We start from the raw sequence: 21,288 nt of genomic DNA on the forward strand, positions 1-21,288 counted from the left end.
TTGTGTTCTGCTATCCAGATCATACCCACCAAGACCCTCTCTGGAAGGGCAGCATTGCTGTGGGTGCAAAACTTTGAGCTGGCAAGAGTGGATTATCCCCAGGTGTCAAGGGAAAAGGACTGCAGCATTATGAATAGCTGTTTTAGTTCCTGTGTTCAGATGTGTTGTGTTGGTTCATTTCTCCAAGAAGTGGGCCAAGATGGGGTCAGATGTGTAAGCAGCTATCTTATTGGGAGAAAACGCTTGGGTAGCAAAATCAGAAGGGAGCCAAAGGAGGCTGGGTGAACGATGAGGCTCAATAAATCTAAAGCATGGAAGAGGGAAAGAAGGAAGGAAGGTGAGATAAGAATGTTAAGAGAGTTTGATGGAGCCAATGGGAAGGCCTTGATCCCCAGCTGCCCATTGGGGATGCTCTGTGTCTCTAGGGATCTGGGCACTTCTGTGTCTTCGAGGCACTCAGTCATTGATGGGGATCAGCTAGAAGGGAGCAAAGTGGAGACTTCTTTGTGAACTCTGGAGAGCCTCCACCGCTGTTGCTCTGGGCAGTCACCATCCCGTCCCACCAACCCCTGTGGTCTGGATGGTCCATTTTCATGGCTGCCACATCCCACTCCTCTGGCCACACAGCTCCTCCATGGGTGCCTCCAGTCTCTCTCTCTTTAAAGATTTTATTTATTTATTCATGAGAGACACAGAGAGAGAGGCAGAGACATAGGCAGAGGGAGAAGCAGGCTCTTCGCAGAGAGCTCAATGCTGGATTTGATCCCAGGACCCCAGGATCATGCTCTGAGACAAAGGCAGACACTCAACCACTGAGCCACCCAGGTGCCTCTCAACTTGACAGGTCCTGAAGGATCACTCGGTGGTGTGATCCAAGGTTTCCCTCCTGAGGGGTCTAAAACTCTTGGTTATCATAACCAATGGATCACTCTAATGGATCACTGGGTTCCACATGTATTTGTCCCTGCTCTCCTTTTGTAAGAGCAGCCCTGCCTTCTTCTAGTAACTGATCAGGGTACTTCTGTAGTAACTTCTAGAAACTAATTAGCTTCGATGATTGCTGCCAGAGAAGTGACTCTTCTTGCCTGCTGGTTATGAACACATGGAGCCCAAAATGCCCTGGCAGCAGCTGCAGCTTAAATGTTGACGGGACCCTTGATGGGACCCCTTATAAGAGTGTGCCCCCTTTGAGGACCAGGACTTCTCACTCTGCAGAGCCTAGGGTGGGGGGAAGGGGACTTGAATACCCACCATGCTTTTTGGCCAACGTTTTCTAACTGCATTGTGGATAATCAAATTCCTAAGCAAGGAATCTGGGAAGGATTCCATCCAAAGTGGCCTTGATAACCTTTGATGACCACGGTTGGGAGCATTTCAAGGCCAGATTCTGTTCCTGCCCTTCTCCAGGCCTCCGTTTTTTTTGTTTTGTTTTGTTTTGTTTTTTGTTTTTGTATTTGTTTTTTTGTTTTGTTTTTTCATAACGAGAGGAAAATGCACTCTAAATTCTAATGTTCTGGGACTTGGTTACTAGACACAGGAAGATATTTTCTTCCCTCTTCCTCCCTCTCTGATCTCCCACTTCACTTCTTTCTGCCCCACAACTCAAACCCCTCCATTTGTTTGGGGCAAGCAGGCCTTACTTGGAGAGGAGTAGAACAAAGGCTGAAATTTGAAACTCTGGAACATTGGCAGGACAGGAAGGGTGAGAGAGGAAAGGCAGACAAAGATATCTGGGGGTGGGGAGATAACTTGTTTAGAGAACAAAGAAGAGAGGAAAGATGTTCTAGACAAAGGAAACCAAGTGTATGAAGGCACAGAGGTAGGAGAAAGCACATATTAAGAACACGGGCTGAGGTCAAGGCTTAATGAAGAAGAAGGGACCTCATTAGCGGAAGGGGTAGAAACCCCAAAGGTTACAGGCTTTGAACACCAGAACAAGGAGGTTAGATTTTCCGCCCTGGAGGTAACAGGGCATCCTTGGCAATGTTACTCAGAGGAGCAACCAAATCTACTTTGTGTTTTACAGAGCTGATTGATGATCGCATAGTACTTGGATTCTAGAACAAAAGTGGCTGGATAGAAGCGGGAGGGAGAAAAGGGGAACTGAGGCAGTATTCTCTGTAGCAGAGGTTGCAAAATGATGGCCCACGGGTTAGATTTGGCTCCAAAGTATGTTTTATTTGTCCCATTCTCTATTTCTAAACTTGGGGATTTGTTTCAAATACTGAAAAGTTGGAAGACTCTGTGTTAGGATATGGATTTCCTGCTTCTCTTGAAAGATCATCTGTCCCTACAGGCCCATGATGCTCCACTTTGCCTCATCTCCACCACTTACTTGCAGTCACCTGATGCCTGACCCCAGTCACTAATTTATGTGATCTATAGCTACTTGAGTCTGCCATCCCTGGTTCTAAACGATCTAGACACAGTCAGGGTGGTTGGGAAGAGTATGCTGGGTGGAGAAAACAGCCTGAACAAAGAGAAGAAATAGGGAAGGTGCCGGGTGTGTTTGTGTGTGTGTGTGGGGGGGGGGGGGGGGGGCTTTCTCATTAATGAAACAAGTGTGGCTGGGGCAGCCTGGATGTGTCTGAGAAAGAGGCAGAATAGAGCCTGGGAGGACGAGTGGTCCCTATCTAATTCCCCCGCCCTCGTCATCTACCCTGCTTCCTTTCGGGCTGCCAATCTCCAGTGTCAGACGATGATGCTCCTTCATCCACCGGGTAGTGTCTTTGCACACACTGCTCCTCTGTTTGGAATCCCCTTTCCTCCCTTCTCTCCAGTGAGCACTGTGCATATCAGCTGTATCCCACCACTAGCCACTGCTCACAGCGGGGGTCACAAGCTGGACCTGGGCTGGACACGGCCCCCAAGCCCCCCAGCTCGCGACCTCTTCCCCTATGCTTCCCTGAGTAGACCGGTAATTGCCTCAAGTCTAGCTCAAAATAGGATGGAGGGATGGATGCATGGATGGGTGCATGGATGGGTGCATGGATGGATGCACGGCGGCGGCCGGATAGGACCGACTGATGGGATGAATGGAGACAGATGCACACGCGATTGCAGAGCTTGACTGTTTCCCTCCTTGAAACAGACACAAGCTCCGCCCCACAAGAACAGACTGGGACAGTCTGGGGCAGTCTGGTCCCGCGGGGACCAGGTGACCCTCTCAGACTCCCCCGAGTCCTCTCTAACCTCGTTCTCGCCCCCTCGTGGGTTCTGACCTAGAAAAGACGGGGGACGGGAAGACGGAGCGGGAGCCTCGGGCGCTAGGACCCGGCGCGGCCGGAAGGCGGGGTGGGGGCGCCGCCCGCTCGGCGCGGGGAGAATCTGCGCCCCGCGGCGGGGGGGGGGGGGCGCGGCGGGGGGGCGAGCGCGCGCCGCGGGGAGTGCGCGTGCGCGGGAGCGCGCGCCACGCGGGGCGGACAAAGGGGCGGGCGGCGGCGCGCGGGGCGGAGGGCGGAGCCGCGGGCCGGGCGGGCAGGTGCGCGCGGGCCGGAGGGCGGAGCCGCGATGCAGCGATGGAGCGCTGCCCGGGCGGGCGCCGGGGCCGGGGCCCGAGCACCCGGCGGATCGCTAGCCGGAGCCGGAGCCGCAGCCAGAGCCCGGATCAGGCCGGGGGCCGGGCCCGCAGAGCCGGGGTGCTCGTAGCGGCGGCGACGGAGCCCCCCAGCGGCTGAGGGGCTTCCTCCCGGTTCCTGCCGGTGGCCGGGGCTCGGCAAGCCCCCGCAGCCGGGCAGCGCGGGGTCCCCCCCGACCACGTCCAGGACCCGGAGACCCCCCCGCAGGAAAGCGGGAGACCCCTCCAGATCCAACAGAGAGCGACCCCCCGCTGGGGAAAGCGGAGACTCCTCCGTATTCAGAAGACAGTGACCTCCCTACGGTACGGCCAAGACGCCCCCTCTTCAGTCCGGGCCCCCCAAGACCCAGAACGCAGTGACCCCCCGTCCGGGGTTGCCGGGACCCCCTGCCAAGAGCCTGGTCATCACAACTGCACACCTCAAGACACGAGGACCCAGCTCAGAACGCCCCTAGCTCAGCGGGTTCCTGGACCCCCCCAATTCCGGTACACAGGAACCCCGAATCTAGGGAACCGAGGACAGCGGGAGCTGCCCCTCACCAGCAGGAGGCCTCGGGGCCCCCCCAGAGCTCCAGGACCCGGGCGGCCGAGCCCTCGCGGCGCCCTCCGCATCCCAGCCCATGGTTGTGGCGCCCTGAGCCCCCCCGGGCCGGGCCGAAGGAAACCGAGACGGCGCCCAGGCCCCCCGCCGCGGCGTCCCCGCGGCCCCAGCCCAGGGAAGCCGGGCCCAGGTGAGTGGCCACCGACGCCCCTAACCCTGCAGGTGGGGAAGGAGGTATCGGGCGCACACTGCCCCCTCCCCAGCGTCGCCATGGAGCGGAGGCTGAAGGACGTCTCTTTGTGTCTCGCTCGGAGGAGCCGCCCCCTCCTCCTCTCCCTTCCCCCACCTCACACCCTAGCCCTGGGGTTTGGGCGCTGCTCCCCGGCCCCACGGGGGGTGGGGGGGCGTAGTGGCAGAGCCACCTTGTGCTCGGAGAGGGGGGCAAGAGGGTGGAGAGCCCCCCCCACCTCTGTAAACTGTGAGCCGGGAGCTGTTGGACTCTGGGCCGTTGGAGTATCTGTACCCCATCCCCCCGGCCGGGCTGAGTTCTCAAGTGAAGTCCCCCCTGGGAAGGGGAGATTGGGGATGAGCCCAGGTGAGGGAGCCTGTGGCTTGGGGCCCTAGGGTGATGGCTGGGGTTTCGGGTGTGTGTCTTTGTCTGTGAAACGGTAGGGAAGGGGTGTGTTTGAGAGAATGGGTGGGAATCATCCCATCTTTTCTCTGCGATCCCATTGCCCCCCACCCAGGCCACAGGGAGGGTCTTCCCCCAAGTCATACTTTGTATGTTTTGCAGGCGGGGACGGCTCTCTCCAAAGTGAGGCAGTGATTTCTGAGGAGGAGAGGTAGTCTGGGCAAAGAAGCCATTTCAGGTCAGGGCACCTTTCTGTCCGCATGTGCCCTAGGGCTAGCAAACCCAAGACCTTCCCTTCTCCTCCTGGCCTCCAAAATATCCAGGGCCAAACCTCAGGTTGGATCAGTGTGTCCTGGACAACCAAGCAAGCATTCTAGGTCCTTGCTTTAGCTTTGCAGGCTATACAAAGCAGCAGCCCAGCCCAGCCCTCAGTGAAGTCCCAAACCCCAGACCCTGCAGCTCATGGGAAAATGAGAGGGCCCGGGGATGTTGTACCCTGAAATTCTGGATCAGAGATCCCAAGAAGGGACTGGACGTGGCTGAGGGAACACACTCTGGGCTCCTGGGGTTCCCCCAGTCTCTCCTCTCTGAGCCCTCTGCAGGCAAGCAGTGACGCTGAGGAAGGCAGGACTTGGTACAGGTAGCTCCACTGGGAGTTCCTTTGTTCATTTATTTATTCAACAAACCTTTAGTTAGTGTCTGTGATGTGCCTGGCACTGGAGTCCAGGGCTTTTTCCCCCACATCATCCCAATCCGCTTTTCTTGATCTGTTGGTCAGAAGACCCCGGTCTGTTCTGTTTGCCCAGGCCACTCTGGGTTGGGCCAGTGAAGGTAGGCCCAGTCAGGTCCCGCTGACCAGCTCTGACCCCACATCTGAAGCACCTGATCCTCATCCTGCTGCAGACTGGGGACCCCTGGGCCGGGGCTGATCCCTTTACTCCACTATTCCCAATACCAGGTGCCCCCACCCCACCTGCTGCTGGAATTGACCCAAGGGAGGGGATGTGACTAGCAGGAGAAGAGGTTGGGAGTGCTTCAGGCCAGACCTTTGGCAACCCTTCCTGCAAATTCAAGGACAGTTTGAGGCAGCCACCCTCAGCCCAGGCAGTGAAGGAGCCAGCTGCTCTGAAGACTGGGTGACCTTGGGCAAGTGCGTGGCATCCCCCAGAGATAATGACAGAGAGTGAGCCACTCACTCTGCAGTATATAGATCACAGTTGGGGCACGAAGAGCACCCAGGTGTGTCCTCTCCCTCTTCCTCTCCGAAGGAGTTCATTTTCAGGGGGTTCCCAGGAGCCCAGAGCCTTACCATATGACCCACAGGCAAGGGAGTGGAGCGAGAGGCCAAATTGCAGAGATTAGAGTCACTGCGACTAGCGAAAACCATCAAAGAGGCCAGAAGGGACAAGGAGTAAGATCTCCCCTCCTCATTAACCTGCAGTGGCTCCCCACTGAGTCTGGAATAAAGCACAAGTCCAAGCCCTTCATGGCTGTGGCCTTACCCCACCTCTCAGGTGTCAGCTCTCACTCCTCACCATCTTATACTTCTGGCTCTTCTCTTCTGTGTCTTCAGACTCCCTCCCTTCACTGGGGGCTGTTCCCACACCCTGAGAAGCCCTGCCATAGGATGGCTTAGGGGCAGCCTTCTGCCTCCACCTCCCCTTTTGACCTGAACTGGCCTGGGACACAGAGTGCAGAGCTGATTTGGACTAGTTGATGGTTGGTGGCTTGGAGACAGTCACACGTGTCTACATGTGCTAGGAGACCTTGTCCCCACATCTAGACCCTGAGCTCCAGGAGATGGAACCAGGTCTAACTTGTCCACACCACAATGGCTTTGCCCATCCTAGAGGCCAGAGTATTGTACAGCACCTATTGTAAGATACAGCTTCTAGATGCATTCTGTTGATCCAAATAGTGTTTTTCTCATGTTTGCATTTGTTGCCAGTGTTGAAAAAAACACAGTTTCATACACGAATACTGATTTTTGGATCCTCTTGAAGACATCAGATGACGTGGCATCCCCAGGCCGGAGCTGAAGAATCACCACCTTCTTTAGGGCATTTGCCCTCCAGCTCACCCCAAGGCCTCACCTGGCCTGCTCATTCATTTACGTGACCTGCTGGCCCCTCTTGTAGGCATCTGGCTTTGCAAGCCCAGGTTGGAAGCCAAAAGCTGTTTGCTCAGCGGTGACCTTCGTCTGTGTGTTTTGCACACGTGGGTGTTCCTTGCCTCCCCCATGGCCAAGTTAGAACAGGCACAGGGCAGTATCCCTCTGGGGCTAAGTGGTAAAGTAAACCTGAATCCCTCCAGCCAGAGCACCCCAGCCGGGCCCCACTTTGACTCCAGGCTCTGTCTTGTGACCGCTCATTGTGCCAGAAGGACTCAGCCACCAAAAACTTGCTTTTAATTGTCCCACTTGCTCAGGAGCAAAAGTCCAAGGCTCTAGGCCCAGCTACTGCTGAAGTCTCTTGGGGGACAGCTGCTCTCTGGGCCTCAGTTTACCCATGTGTCCAGAGAGGAATATGACTTGAGGTTCTCAGGTTCTTTCTTCTATAAGCCTCCTTCTTGCTCTGACTTTCTAGGACTGAGTCCAGGCTACTCTAAGTTTTGGTCAGGCAGGAAAGGTGGGGGCCGAGACGCAGGAGTCACTCAAAATTATTGACATTTCCTAAATATTAATAAAACCAACGGGTGTTGCCAAGCGGCTGGGCCAGGGGCCAGGGGCCAGCACTGGGCCCCAGCCACGGGGCATTGCCCTGGAAGGGAGTGTGCCATCTTCTTCCTGGATGAAGGTCTGTAGCAGCCCGAGGTCAAGGGAGATAGCAGAGCACCATGGTTGAGATCACAGGCTCTGGACTCTGCCAGGGTTTTCCACTTAGCTGCGGGTGACCTTGAGGAAGTTACTTATCCTCCCTGAGCTTCCGTTTACTTCCGTGGAAAACAAAGATAATACCCACCTCAAGGTCATCTGGGGGATTAAGTGAGCTAAAGCATGAAGAGAGACTGGGTCTGGCACATGAAAAAGCTCAATAACTATTGGCTTTTTTTTTTTTTTTAAGATTTTATTTATTTATTCATGAGAGACACAGAGAGAGAGAGGCAGAGACATAGGCAGAGGGAGAAGCAGGCTCCATGCAGGGAACCCAACACGGGACTCGATCCCCGGTCTCCAGGATCGCGCCCTGGGCCAAAGGCGTTGCTAAACCACTGGGCCACCAGGGCTGCCCACTATTGGCTTTTATTAAAAGGGGCATTGGCAAGTGGGTGACTAAGCCTTGGTGGTAATGCCACCTTGGTTTCCCCATAGCCAGTCTGGGGAGACCACAGGGCTTCTGCTGTCCCCACAAAAGGGGAAGGGAGCATTTGAGAGCTGGTACAGTGTGGTGCTTGAGAGCATGAAGCGTCTTGGTGCTGCTGGTGAGGGTGGGGTGGAGTGGGGTTCAAGCCTGAGAGGCTATGAGGGCCCTTCCAGAACCTTGCGCTGAGGCTCTGGGGGTGCGATCTAGGGCAGCTTGGCCAGAGTTCTGTCGTTGAGGTCCTCCTCCATCTCACCTCTGCTTTCTAGGTGAGGTACCTGCCAGGCTTCTGCTGAGTGAGTTCCCAGGCTTTCTGCCCCAGGCAGTTGGGCATCAGGCCAAAGCCAGGACCAGCACCTCCAACAGATCCTGAGTCTTACCCAAACCACCTACTCCCTCTCATGCTCCCTGAGCCCCCTTTCTGGCCTAAGGAAGCAGCAGCAATAGGTCTGAAGGGTCCAGTTAGAGCCCCTCCTGTCTCCCTGCCATAGATTGGCTTCAGTCTGAAGAGAGAACAGATTCCCAGCTCAGCCCCCACATGGGGAGCCGTGTAATATCAGGGTTGGGAGGAAGCGGTGGAGCATTTTTCAATGTCAAGTGCTCCATGCTGGACACTGGGCACTGCTTTCTCATTTATTGCTGAGAACAGCACCACATTAACCCAGAGGGAGGATTTTGACCGCCCTCTGTGAGCCACCAAAGTGAAACTGGCATTTGAACTTCCTGGGTTCAAATCCCACCTGTACCATTTCCGAGCTATGTGACCTTGGACAAGGCAGTTGTCCTGTGCCTTAGTTTCTTCTGATGCAGTATGGGGGTGATAGTAGCTCCTACCTTCAAGAGTTATGGCGAGGCCTAAATGAGCCTGTTACAGGTAAAGTACTTTAGCAGTGCCTGCTACCTAAGTGTCTGCACTGTCACCTGGGCCACACCCTGAGGGGTTTGCAGATGAGCTGGTCCAGGCGGGAGGAAGCCTGGGGACTCCCCACTGCACCAGCTCTCCTCCCCTGCAACTTTAGCCGGAGAATGTTCCAACTGCCCCTGGTTGTTGAGATGGCCCTGAAAGGACCGGGGTAGGAGCCTGGACAGGACAGAGCCGCCTCATCTCCTGGTAAGGCCTCAGAGAGGCTGCTCAAATCCCCCCTCTCTCCAAGGGTAGTTCCTCTGCATCTGTCAGATCACCCACCCCATCATATCAGGAAGGCCCCCCATTCCCTAGCCAGGGCCCACTATCCTGCAGGGAGATCTTCCCACCCTGAGAGCCCAGATATCTGCTGGCCCTGACCCCAAGTGTCTCCAGGAGAGGTGGCGAGGCCCCCAGTTAACATATTTTAGCATCAAAAACCACGACTCCCAGACACTGCTTTGTGACTTTGGGCAAAGTGCTTTGCTTACCTCTCTGTGCTTCAGATCTCTCATCTACAAAGAGGGTGGTGCTAGTACCTGCCTTGTAGGATCACTGTGAGGATTAAGTGAATGTGAATGGCGCGGAGTACCCTCCCGGAAGGTTTGCTGTTAATGTTAGTCTCTGCAAGTCCTGAGCAGAAAGGGAATGGTAGCCCCAGTTTTACAGGTTAAAAAACAAAAAATGGAGACTTGGAGATGAAGGTCTTTACTCAGGCTTCCATATCTAGGATTCAGGGAACATTCTGGCCACTTTCCCACCATTCACATACAGTTCGCAGGGCAAGGCCAGGTAGAAGGATACCACAGAACCTAACCTGGGCTCTGGCTGCAGTTCTGAACATCTCTCTCAGCTTTCCTGCTCCCTCACCTCTGCTCACATGGGGCCATGACAGGCGAGCACTGCAGCACGGGGGAATCTGCAGTGCATGCCCAGTCCTTTTCCAGAAGCTTCTAAGGCTTCCCTCAGCCCTTACTCCTCAGCCCCACGCCTAGGACAGTGGTGGAATTGCTGTGGGGGACTGGACTCCAAGTCTCTTAAGGGTAAGCTAGATCAGGTTCATGCTGTCTCTTCACCTCCCAGAGCCTGGCACGTGGGTTAGTTTCAGGAAGGGTTTGCTCCAGTCGGGGGTTTGGAGTGCATGTCACAGAGTGAAGGCCAGGTCCTGCCATGGCCTCCAAGGCCCTACATGCTGCCACTTACTCCGTGCTTCTTCTGGCTCCTCCTGCGCCTTGCCCTCCCCCTCCACTCTGCAGTCACGCTGGCCTCCTCACTGTTCCCTCAGCCTCTGCCAGGAAAGCTCTTCCACCATAATATCTACCTGCCTGTTGCCTCGTCCTTAGGGCCTTTCCTGACCCCTCAACCATCTATAATTTCCTCCCTCATCCCCAACATTTCCTCACCTCTCCCTGCTTTGCTTTCCTCTCTAGGACTTCGTACCCTCTTACCTACATCTCTTAGCTACCTTTCTGATTGTCTGCCTCCAAACTAGAATATAAGCTCCTTGAGGGCAGGTCTGTTTGTTTGGTTCCTGAATGGACTCCAGATCCAAGAACAGTGCCAAGCACAAAGGAGATGCTCAACAAATATTTACTGAATGTTCTGGAGCCAGACAGGTATCTCTAAGCCACTTCTTAGTTGTGTGACACCAGGCATATCACCTAATTTTAAATTCTCTGAGTATCAGTTTAAGGGACATAATGGGAATAATATGAACTTCTCCCAAGCTGGTTGTGAGGTTTAGATGAGTCTCCATATATACATAAAGATCTTAGTACTTTTTAAAAAGATTTTATTTATTCATGAGAGACACAGAGAGAGGCAGAAGCAGGCTCCCTGTGGGGAGCCCGATGAGGGACTCGATCCCAGAACCCCAGGATCACAGCCTGAACAAAAGGCAGATGCTCAACCACTGAGCCACCCAGGTGCCCCAAGATCTTAATACTTTATGTGGTTCATAAATGTTAGCTGTTATTTTTTTTAATTTGGTTTATTTATTTATTTTAGATTTTATTTATTTATTCTTGAGAAGCAGAGACACAGGCAGAGGGAGGAGCAGGCTCCACGCAGGGAGCCCGATGTGGGACTTGATCCCGGGACTCCAGGATCACACCCCAGGCCAAAGGCAGGTGCTAAACCACTGAGCCACTCAGGCTGCCCTTTGTTAGCTGTTATTAATAACCTTTTAACCTGCACCATATCATCCCCATTTTACTGATGAGGAATAGAGGCACAGAGAAAGTGACTTAACCAGAGCTTCATAGCCAGAAATGGTGGTGGTCCTACCCAGGAGTGCCAGAATGTGGGCTCCAGTCTCCTGAACTCAGCTCCATCCTCATTCTCCCCTCTGGGGGTTCTCAGGGAAGAGGTAAGGACTGTAGCTAAGGGAAGGGCTCATCTCTTCAGGGAGCCTCTGGCTCACCCAGCTGCCTCTTCAGTGGTCACCACCTGTCCACTGGTGGACACCCAGCCACGGCCCCTGGGCCAATCCGCGAGTGGCAGGCCACCTCTGTGCTCTTAGCCCTCCACTCCTGTTGATCTCTCTGGGTCCTGGGCTGCCCACCTCACCCAAGCAACAAGGCTCATGCCGCCTCCCACACCCACAAGGGCTGCCACAGGCCTTGGGCCCTCAGGCAGGTGGGAAGGGGTGAGGGCCAAGCCTGCTGCTTCCCCCACAGGGTCTGGCTGGGGAGGGTGAAAAGAGGCAGAGAGCCTGTTCCAGCTCTGGGCACCAGCTGCAGGCGAATAGCGTCACAAGCTATTAATAACCACCACGGATGTGCCCCAGGGAAGGGGCAGACTGTGCCAGCTGGAGGGGAGGCTGAGGCAGAGCCTCGCAGCAAGGGGAACCCCAGGCCGCCCCTAGTGGGGAGGGCAGTGGAAAGAAGGTTATTTCCAGTTTCTGCTTCTTGATCTTGTGAACATTCCCGCTCTTCCTCTCGGTCTCCCCACCCAGGGTGGATGGTCTCCAAAGTCCCTTCTGGATCAAGCGGGTTCAGAGGGTGAGATTTAGCAGACCCCAGACAGCCCCAATTTCCAGCATAGAAAACCAAGGTGTGGGGATCCCTGGGTGGCTCAGTGGTTTAGCGCCTGCCTTTGGCCCAGGGCATGATCCTGGAGTCCCGGGATCGAGTCCTGCATCGGGCTCCTGGCATGGAGCCTGCTTCCCCCTCTGCCTCTCTCTCTCTCTCCCTCTGTGTGTGTGTGTGTGTGTGTGTGTGTGTGTGTCTATCATGAATAAATAAATAAAATCTTAAAAAAAAAAAAAAGAAAAAGAAAACCAAGGTGCAGTCAGGGTACGGCCTCAACTGAGGTGGTGCAGAGTCCTGTCCAAGCCAGGACAGAACCCCGGTCCCAGTCCCCTCTGTCCAGGCAATGCCAGTTTCATTCTTACAGAGACCCACCCAGTTAGATGGGCATTCTCAGCTCCCTTTTACTGATGGGCAGACTGAGGCTTAGACGAGGGGTACCACCTGTCCGGGGTCACACAGCAAGAAGGGATGGAGCTGGAATTTGCACCCTGAGGGGAAGACAAGGAGGTGTTTGAGAATATTCTTCTCTTCCACCTTTTAAACAGAATAGAATGTTTGCTGGAACCTCTCTTTGTGTTGAAGGACCAAGGGGAGGGAGGGGCCTCATCTGGAATCTCTTAAGGGCTCCCTCCGAGGCCCCAACCCCCTAGTGTTGCATGTAGAAGCGTGCATGGGGTGACTGGAGACTTTTTCAGAGGAGAGGGTGCTAAGCCTCGGTGACCCCTGAAGAGATAAGAACCACTAACTAGCTCCTTTCATACATTGGAAAACTTAAGAGAAGGAAAGACACGGGGCTGCCCAGAGCTCCCTGGGACCAGTAACAGGGGCTTGTGTTCTTCCAAGCACCTCATAGACCTTTCTCTAGGGCCAAGGACCAGGCTCTGGGTCCCCTCCCCACTCCCTGGCAGCAGATAGGAGAACCCACGTGAACTGAATTCTGCACTAAGGTAAACAAAGGAGGGTCAAGAACCCCTCTAGGGAAGGTAGCGAACAGCAGAGAGCCAGACTGGGGCACCTGCCTTGGGGACATAAGAAAGGCTCTGCTCAGGGTGGGGTGTCCTCTCCCAGGAGTCTCACCCTTCCTGAGCATGGGCTGGGCCACTCCTCCTCTGGCCCTTCCCAGGGTGCCGGTGGGGGGGGGGGTATCACAGCCCTGGGCTATTGAGCCTGGGTGGATTGGCATGATCCCGCCCCCTTGCATTTTCCTTTGGCTTTGCTGGACCACCAGCCACGCCTAGACTCTTTTACTCCCTAGGATCGTACCAAATGAAAAGTTCCATTCCTGACCTGCCTCTGTTCGCTCAGTTCCCACTCCTCTCCCCAGAGATTTGTTCACGCATTCATGCATTCATTCACCAAATATTGATTAAGTGCCTATGATGTACAGGCACTGTGCTAGCTGCTGGGGGATCCACAGTGAACAAAACTAACCCAACAACATCCCTGCCCTCCTAGGGCTCAAGTTCCAGTGGGGAGGAGAGACGGCCACAATAGATATAGGCAGGCAATAAATTATATAATAAATTAGAGTAACATCCTCTCATGGGGGACGCTAGGGCAGAATAAGGGGAGTGCGGTAAGGTAGCCCAAGCTGAGAAGATGTCATTTGAGCAGAACTTAGGGGAATGGAGCCATATGGCCGTTTAAGGGCAGAGGGAACCACCCCCAGGCCGGGAGCTGTCATGTTTGGGGAACAGCCCGGAGACCAGTGTGTCTGGAGCAGAGGGAAGGAGGAGACAGGTCAGATGGGTAAATTGAGGGCCCTTGTAAGGACTCTGGAATGAAATGGGAGCTGAGGGTGGGTGTGAGTGCTGAGCTGGGGAACAATGTGCCCTGAGTGGTTCCTGCCAGGCTCCCTGGCTGCTGGGTCAGGGACCGATTGTGGTGGGGGGTGGAGGGACCAGTTAGGAAGTTCCTGCAGTACCTGACGGACCAGGATGGCTCAGACCAGTGGGAGTGAGTGCTGAGGGTGGTGCAGTACCTTTATTAATGTCTGGTGTTGATTCCAGGGTTGCTTTATACAGATACAAGCAAGCGAGAAACCTATTCGTATTTTTTGCCATTTCAAAGTAGCATACTAAACTATAAAGTGATACAGAGGCCCAGAGAGGGCGAGGGAGCTGGTGGCAGCTGCTGTGCTCCACCAAGAAGCAGCTCTCTCTTACATGGCTGGAGGAGGGCCAGTGATCGGCGCGGCCCTCTGGGGGACACCGAACATTCTACAGAAATTCCAAACGCACTCACCCTTTAACCTGGCCACCCATTTCTAGAACTGGGCATAGAGACACATCTGCACACTGCAAAATGACTTAGGTACAAGGCTACTCTTTGTTGACAGTAGCCAAAAGGTGAACATGACCCAGTAGGAGTTTGGTTAAATAAATGGCAGTATATGCACGCATACGTTTCCAGCCCCGGGGAGGGGAGGGCCCGGGTTCCAGGTCTGCAGTGGTGCCTCCGTGGGGGCTGCGAGGCGCTCCCCTCCTCCCGCCTCTCCTAGCCTTGCACTTGGTGCTGGGCAGGCCTGGGTGCTGTCCTCGCCTGTGGTGCTGAAGACAGAAGGGCCAGAGACCAAGAGTAGAGAAGAGGAGATGAGCCGGGAAGTTCAGTGTTCAGTCTTTGTCTCTACCCTTTACCAGCTGAGTGGCCTTGGGCAGGCAGCTTAACCCCTCTGAGCCTCAGCATTCTGATCTGCAACATGGAGTTGCTGTGACAATGACAGCCCCGATATGAAGCACTGGCATATGGAGAATGAGTGATGATTTGCACCGTATCAGTTTAGGAGCAATCAAAGAGAGTGGTTAGGCTTTTGGACACTGCAGTGACAGTGCCTGGCTTTGAATCCCAGCCCTGCCATTTATTGGATGATCTTGATCAAGTGACATGAGTGCTCTGGGCCTCAGTTTCCTCATCTGTAAGTTGGAGTGAATAACAGTCCCTGTGTCGTAAGATATTGTGAGGCTTAGATAAGTTAATTTCGGTGAGGTCTTGGCACACATCAGGAATCCTTAGTGTTACAGTTATATCACTTTCCTCTTCCGTAGCACCTCTAGGCTCTCTGTCCCCACCAGTGTCACTCCCAGCCACGCCCCCCCTCTGCTGTGCTCAGGCTGGGCTGTGAGAGGGAGAGCACACCTCACCCTACAGATGTCCTGGCCTCTAGCCCAGCTCTGCCATTGACCTTCTGTGTGATTTTGAACAAATCACTGTTTTCTTCTGGCCATCAGTCTCTGCGTCGTTAAAATGGGGCTAATGATACCTTACACAACCCCTGGGAAAATAACTATGTGCCTGCAGGGTCATTTCAAGAAAGCCAAGACATAAAAAGTTACAACTTGCCAAACACGTAAAGAATTATGCACCTAGCATTTGTCACACACTGGCTAAGTGCTAGGAATACTGAGGTGATTAAGGCTTGGGGCTTGCTTTCAAGGAGCTCTTAGGTTTCTTGCTGGATTGTCAATCCCCTTCAAAGCCCATTTGTGAAAAAACAAACAAACAAAAAGCCCATTTGTGTGTTACCTCTTCCCGGAAGCCACCCTGACCCCACTGCCATGCCCTCCTTGAAATGCTGGAGCACTTAACATTGCCTTTCTGGCCTTCCCATTATCTGAGTCCTTATTTTGTCTGCCTTCCTAATTCATAGGTTCATGTCTTTTACCTGGTGCATTTCTCTAACCTACTCACCCCATGCCAGCACCCAGCACAGTGCCCAGGCCTGAGTAGATACGCTTGTCGGGAATCTTTAGGTTGCAAGTTACATAAATTCAACTCAAAGTGGCTTAAGCCAAAAAGGAAATGTATCGATGCACAAAACAAATGGTCAGGAGTATAATTGGCTTTAGTCATGCCTACACCCAGGTGCCCAGAGTCATCAGAAACCTCTCTACTTTACAGCTCTGCTTTTCTTCTCTGATGCTTCATTCTCGGGCAGGCAGTCCCCACAGTTCCAGACTTTGTCCTCCCGCTTTGCATCCCGGGGTCAGGAGGTATCTCTTTCCTAATAGCTGCAGCCAGAGTCCTAGGTCTAGATCCCAGTGGGTCCCCTTTGGTCACAGGTTCATCTCCGAACCAGTCATAGTGATCTGGTGGATGGGATGGATCTTCAGTAGACAACCCTCCTGAAACACATGGCCTGAGAGAGGGAAATTCATGCTGAGCAGGAAAAACACCAGAGGCTGACTCAAGAAGCCACTGAAAATGCTTGAGCAAGGCAAGGAGTGGGTTAAATGTGGTTTTAAGACATAGATAAGGAGGACTTGGAGGGAAAAGCCTAGAGGCAGGAAAGGGGGTTGGGGGGATCCCAAGCCAGCTCAGCCATGTAGGCTAGGGGAGTGAGGCTGCAGCCCCTCACTCTACATAGAAGCAAAGTGAAGCAGGCCCTCTGTCCCCACTCAATACCTGAAATAATGGCTTATGGCTGCATTTGTCATGGCTTTTAATAATAAGACCAACCCAGAGCAGTGACCCACTACCCAGCAACAATCGTCTATTCAAAGGAATCCTTCCAGACAGGACTTTGTTAAGGAAACCCCTGGGGCTTGCCTGTGCTAAGGGCACAGCATGGGTGTGGTGACCTGAGGGAGGGGACCTGGGCATGGGGAAAGAGAATTAGACTCCCAGAGTGAAAGTAAGAAAGGGCTGGCTGATGGCACTTGGTCCAACCTCACCCCACCCCCACCCTCCAATTTCCAACAGATGGGCATCCAGTCTCTGCCTCTCTACCCCCAGTGATAGAGAATGCATTTCCTCCCTGATGTGACGGGAGAACGGTCTCATTTGGGGTTGCTCTCTGCTTGGGTTTACCCTCAGGAGCCTCAGAGGACGCAGTACATACAAGCATGGGACCTGAAGCCTGACACCCTATATTAAAATCCAAATTACTTAGCCCATCAATACATCACTGTCCCTTCTGTAAGATGAGGTAATAATAGTAGCACCTACCGCCTAGACTTGTGATTGTCCAATAATTTAATCCATTATAGTTAGCCCAGCACTTGGCATATGGGAACACTCAATATATATTTACCAGTATTCTTATTTTCCCAAGAGACAAGAGCAGGCCCCCCACTCTTTACAGACTGGTCATCCTCCAGGCAGTTGGACACACAGAGGTTCAAGTCCTAGCTCTTTGGCTTCCTTGCTACATAATCCCTGGATTAGCGTAGTTCTAGCTGCTATAACAAATAAGCTCCTATAGCTCAGCAGTCTAACACAACAGATATTTACTTCTGGCTTCCATAAAATGCTGAGTGGGTCATCCTCATCAGCAGGAGACCTCCCACAGCCAAGCACCCAGGCTCCTCCTAGCTCCTAGCTTCACTGTCTTATAGAACCCAGGAGGCCTCTGAATCAAGCCCAGGTATAGAAGAGATAATAGAGAAGCCCCGCCCACTCTCAAGAGACCCCACCCAGGAGTGACAGCCATTGTCGTTTCTGCTCACGTTCAACTGGGGAAACTGGTCACGTGGCCACACCTAGATGTGAGGCGAGCAGGAACCGTATAGTTAGTTCCTTGCTGACAGCTGCTTTCCAGCAGCAGCTCTGTATTATAAAAGAGGAAACACAAAGTTTCCATAGTCAATCACCAACTTCCTGGGCCTCTCTGCTTCATCTATAAAATATATATATATATAAAAGTATCGCTCGGTTGTGGCAATGGACACTTACTAAAATCATTGAATTGTATACCTTCTGTGGGTAAATTTTGTGATGTATACAAAGTTAAGCTGTTTAAAAAAAAAAAAAAAAAAACAGGAGACATCTTGCCCTCCTTCTCAGGATACTTATGAGGACTCTGAAATTTTGCCAGGCTGGCACCGTGTGTATGTGTGTGTGATAGGGAAGAGAGGTTCCAAAGTGGGCCTGAGTTGGGTTATGCATTGGGTGTAGTTTTTATAAGAGAGGTACCCAGCTCAAGCCACCTGCCAACAGGAAGTGGTAGGCGGTTCTGTCTTGCTTCGTGCTTGGGAAGCCCTCCTGGCTTGTGGCGGAAGACCCAGCCCACAGGGCGAGAGTGCAACGGCTGCTGAGAAGATCGGGTGACACCCACCTGCCTTCAGCAACAGACGGGAAACCAAGGGCCTCCCTCGGGGCCAGTGAGGACACACACTTGAGGTGCAAGGCCTGTGGGGTCCCCCGGAACAGCACAGTCAGCTTGAGTGTGGATAGTAGTGTCAACCGCACAGGATGGAAGGGGAGGGGAAGAGGGTAGCCACGGGCCTCCATCACCTGCTGGTGGGAAGTTCACAGTCACCAAATCCACAGGCAATGGTGATGAAGGTAAAATCATTTTAGGTCAAGTTCCTGCCAATGCCAGGCAGGCGTATATGCCCTCAAGTGCTCGGGGAGCCAGTGTGTCTTCCTTTACTGTCTGGCCTCGAGCCCCCGCCTGAAAGAAGTTGCTCTGAACCCACTGCTGTGAAGATTAAGTGAGTTAATACATGGGAAGCACCTGGACAGTACCTGCCACCCAAGCCGCTCTCAGCGGGGGCCCAGCAAGGCATGAGTAGCTTTGGCTCAGGTTTTGTGCTCTCCTGGGCTCAGTTTCCCCACTTGGATACCCAGGGATCCAGACGAGACGCTCCAACATTCTGACTTGGGAAAACAGTAGTTAAGAGCACCGACTTTGGAGCCAATCCCAACGTGAGCCGTGTGACCTTGGGCAAGCTCTCTAGGCCCTCTGTGCCCCTAAAACAAGGATCATGGAACAAGGAACACTCATCCGCTGAATCGTGAAGATGAGCTCATCCTTAGAGCAGGGCCCAATGTCAGTGGTAGCTGCTGCCGTTTCATTGTTGTGATTTCCTGGTTGTAAAGGTGTGGCCGCCGAGGCCCAGACAAGTGACTGGCTCAAGGTCACCCGGCTAAGAAGTGGCGTGCGGCAGGATCAAGGGCAAGCCTGCTGAGCCCCGAGGCCCGTGCTGTTTCTGTCACTCCCCACTGTGACTCTTAAATCACATGCGTGGTAACTGGGTCAGAGGCAGTGTGTACCTGGGGCTGTGACGCAGGCTGTGTGGATTAATTCCTTGTTGCCTGCCGATGCCTTGCAGAGAACAGGCCTGAAAGGGGTGGGTGGGGTGGGTGGGGGGAGGTCATGAAGGAGGGACGGGTCAGTAGTGAAGACCCCCAAAACTGGGTCCTGGGAACCAAGGGAAGTGATGAAAGAAAGTTGGATCATATGTAGCCCCTACCCCCAGGAAGCTCTTGGTCTGTTGATGGGGACAGACGGGACAGGGTTGAGACCACCCCAAGACATTCAACAGGAACTGTCAGAGACACGCACAGACGCTGTGTGAATCCTGGGGCTCAGCAGAGGCAGAAATCAGCACCCAGGGCAGCAGGAAGGCTTCCTGGAGGAGGGGGACCTGAGGGTGAAGACCCAGAAGATTGCGGCTGGTGCAGGGGTAGGTAAAGGCAGGCAGCAAACCCGGCAAAGGAGACCAGAGAGAGGCAGTGCAGAGTGGTGGTCAAAGGGCTGAACCTGGATGCAGGCAGCAGATGTGGGGCCCAGACCCACCCCGCTGTGGCTGTGCGCCTGACCCAGACTGGTGGCTGCACGGTGCAGCTCTGAGGCCAAAGCAGCAGGGATGAGATGAGCCACGCACCCAACAGTCTCTGGCTGAGGGAGGAGGGGAGAGAAGGAAGAAGAGCTACCAACTTGCAGCTGCCAGTCAGTCTCCCAGAGGATGCAGACACAGCCCAAAATGGCAGGGCCAAAGCCCAAAGTGGAAGCATTGCACACGCGTGTGCCCCTGTGCCTGCACACCCACGGCCTGCCCAGCACAGCAACCGTCGCAGAGTCCACACATCAGGAGAAGTAGGTCAGCAGAGCAGCTCGCAGCCTCTCACTGGCGGCCAGGGGGAAGAGTTCAAGGCACCGAGGGGGTGTACTCACCAGAACCCCTGGGGGAGAGGCCCACACTCCCCTCAGAAAGGGCCTGAGGCCGCTCACCCACAAACGGCCTTTCCTCTCCCTGCTGCATCAAAGCAGATCGCCCATGTTTCCTCACTCAGAACCACACTCCCACTGTGTATGGGCATTGGACAGAGGTCAGGAGGGGTGACCCCTTCCAGCCCTGAAAGCAGGGCAAGACCATCGTGGAGAGAGGCCGTCCACTTTAGCCTAGTTGGTGGCTGCAGTAAGAAGGACCCAGTGCTATCCAGCCAGGGCTGGGACTGCAGAGACCTGGTGACAGGTGCCATGGCCCAGTTGGGTTTAGCACATGGAGGGTGGTGGCGGTAGGGGCAGCAGGACCCCGAGTCCTTGGGCCTGGCACCATCCCTCCCCCTGGGGGGGTCTCTGAGACAGGCTGATGCAAGCCCCAGGCCAGCCCCTCTGAGGGCTTTCATGTGGTGTTTCAGGCAGACTCCTGGCATATGTTCAGACCAAAGGAATTAGGAAGGGAAAGGCAGTGGATGTGGCAGGGGAAGGTTCTATAGAACAAGGCTTGCTCATGAATGGAGGGGAAGGGGGCTGATTGGGGGAGCAGGATCCTGAGGCAGCAGAAGGGGCAGGAGCCAAATCGGAGGAGGGGAAGAGGGCCCCCTGCTCCCCCAGCCAGCCGGAGGACGTGCAGATGGAGCTCCGTTTGGGGCTGGGTGGGAGGCCAGGAAGTTCCCTCCTGATGTTCCTCCTCTCTGTGTGAAGTGGGAGTCTGGGTCGTGCCAAGAGGGAAGGGGAAGGCAGAGGAGGAGACTGGCAGGGGAGCTGCTGGGCCAGGGGGAGCACAGAGGGGCTCCCGGAGAGCCCACCCCTACTCACGGCCTCCGCTGGCTCAGCTGAGGGGGAACACAGATCACACTACTGAGGGCACACGACACCTGGCACTTAGAGAGCACTTACTGTGTACCCCGGCTAAGTCATTTAGGAAGTCACAAGCCCATAGGGACAAGGCACTGCTATATCCTTTATGTGGATGGAAAATTAAGGCAAGGAAAGATGAAGGTACTTGCCCAAGGCCATCCAGCTAAGCAGGTGACAGCTAGATTCAAAGCCAGGCCAGCTGGTTCCAAGCCTGCTTTCTCTCTGAGAGCCCTGGGCCGTCTTGTAGAGGTGGGGGGCTGGGGGAATGCTGGCTGAGTCACCTGGGACTTGGAGGTAGGAGGGAGTGAGGTGAGGGCAGAGGAGGTGCACTGAGAGGCAGGCTCCTGGGGCTCAGCTTATGGGGGATTCTGTGCCTCTCCTGCCGGTACACGCACAGACATGTGGACACCTGCTCCTGGAAGCTCCGCTCCCCAGCCCAACCCCCCCCACACACACACTTGACAGACAAGAAATGCAGGCCCCAGATGGGCATTTGCT

The 21,288-nt window shown here is 54.3% G+C and overlaps 1 protein-coding gene across 2 annotated transcripts in view; it reads left to right on the forward strand.

Annotated features, from left to right (window-relative positions):
• SBK1 (SH3 domain binding kinase 1) overlaps positions 1-21,288 on the forward strand; it is a 51,310-nt gene that overhangs the window by 23,593 nt on the left and 6,429 nt on the right. The window contains exon 1 of one of the 2 annotated variants that reach the window (XM_072836288.1): positions 3,499-4,308. The exons of the other annotated variant lie outside the window; for it this stretch is intronic. The gene's annotated coding sequence lies outside the window, so the exon portion shown is untranslated. Of the gene's footprint in view, positions 1-3,498; positions 4,309-21,288 lie in introns of those variants that run through there. 2 annotated transcript variants of the gene reach the window in all.

Source organism: Canis lupus, chromosome 8 (genome assembly GCF_048164855.1).
Source record: "Canis lupus baileyi chromosome 8, mCanLup2.hap1, whole genome shotgun sequence".
Taxonomy (NCBI): Eukaryota; Metazoa; Chordata; class Mammalia; order Carnivora; family Canidae; genus Canis; species Canis lupus.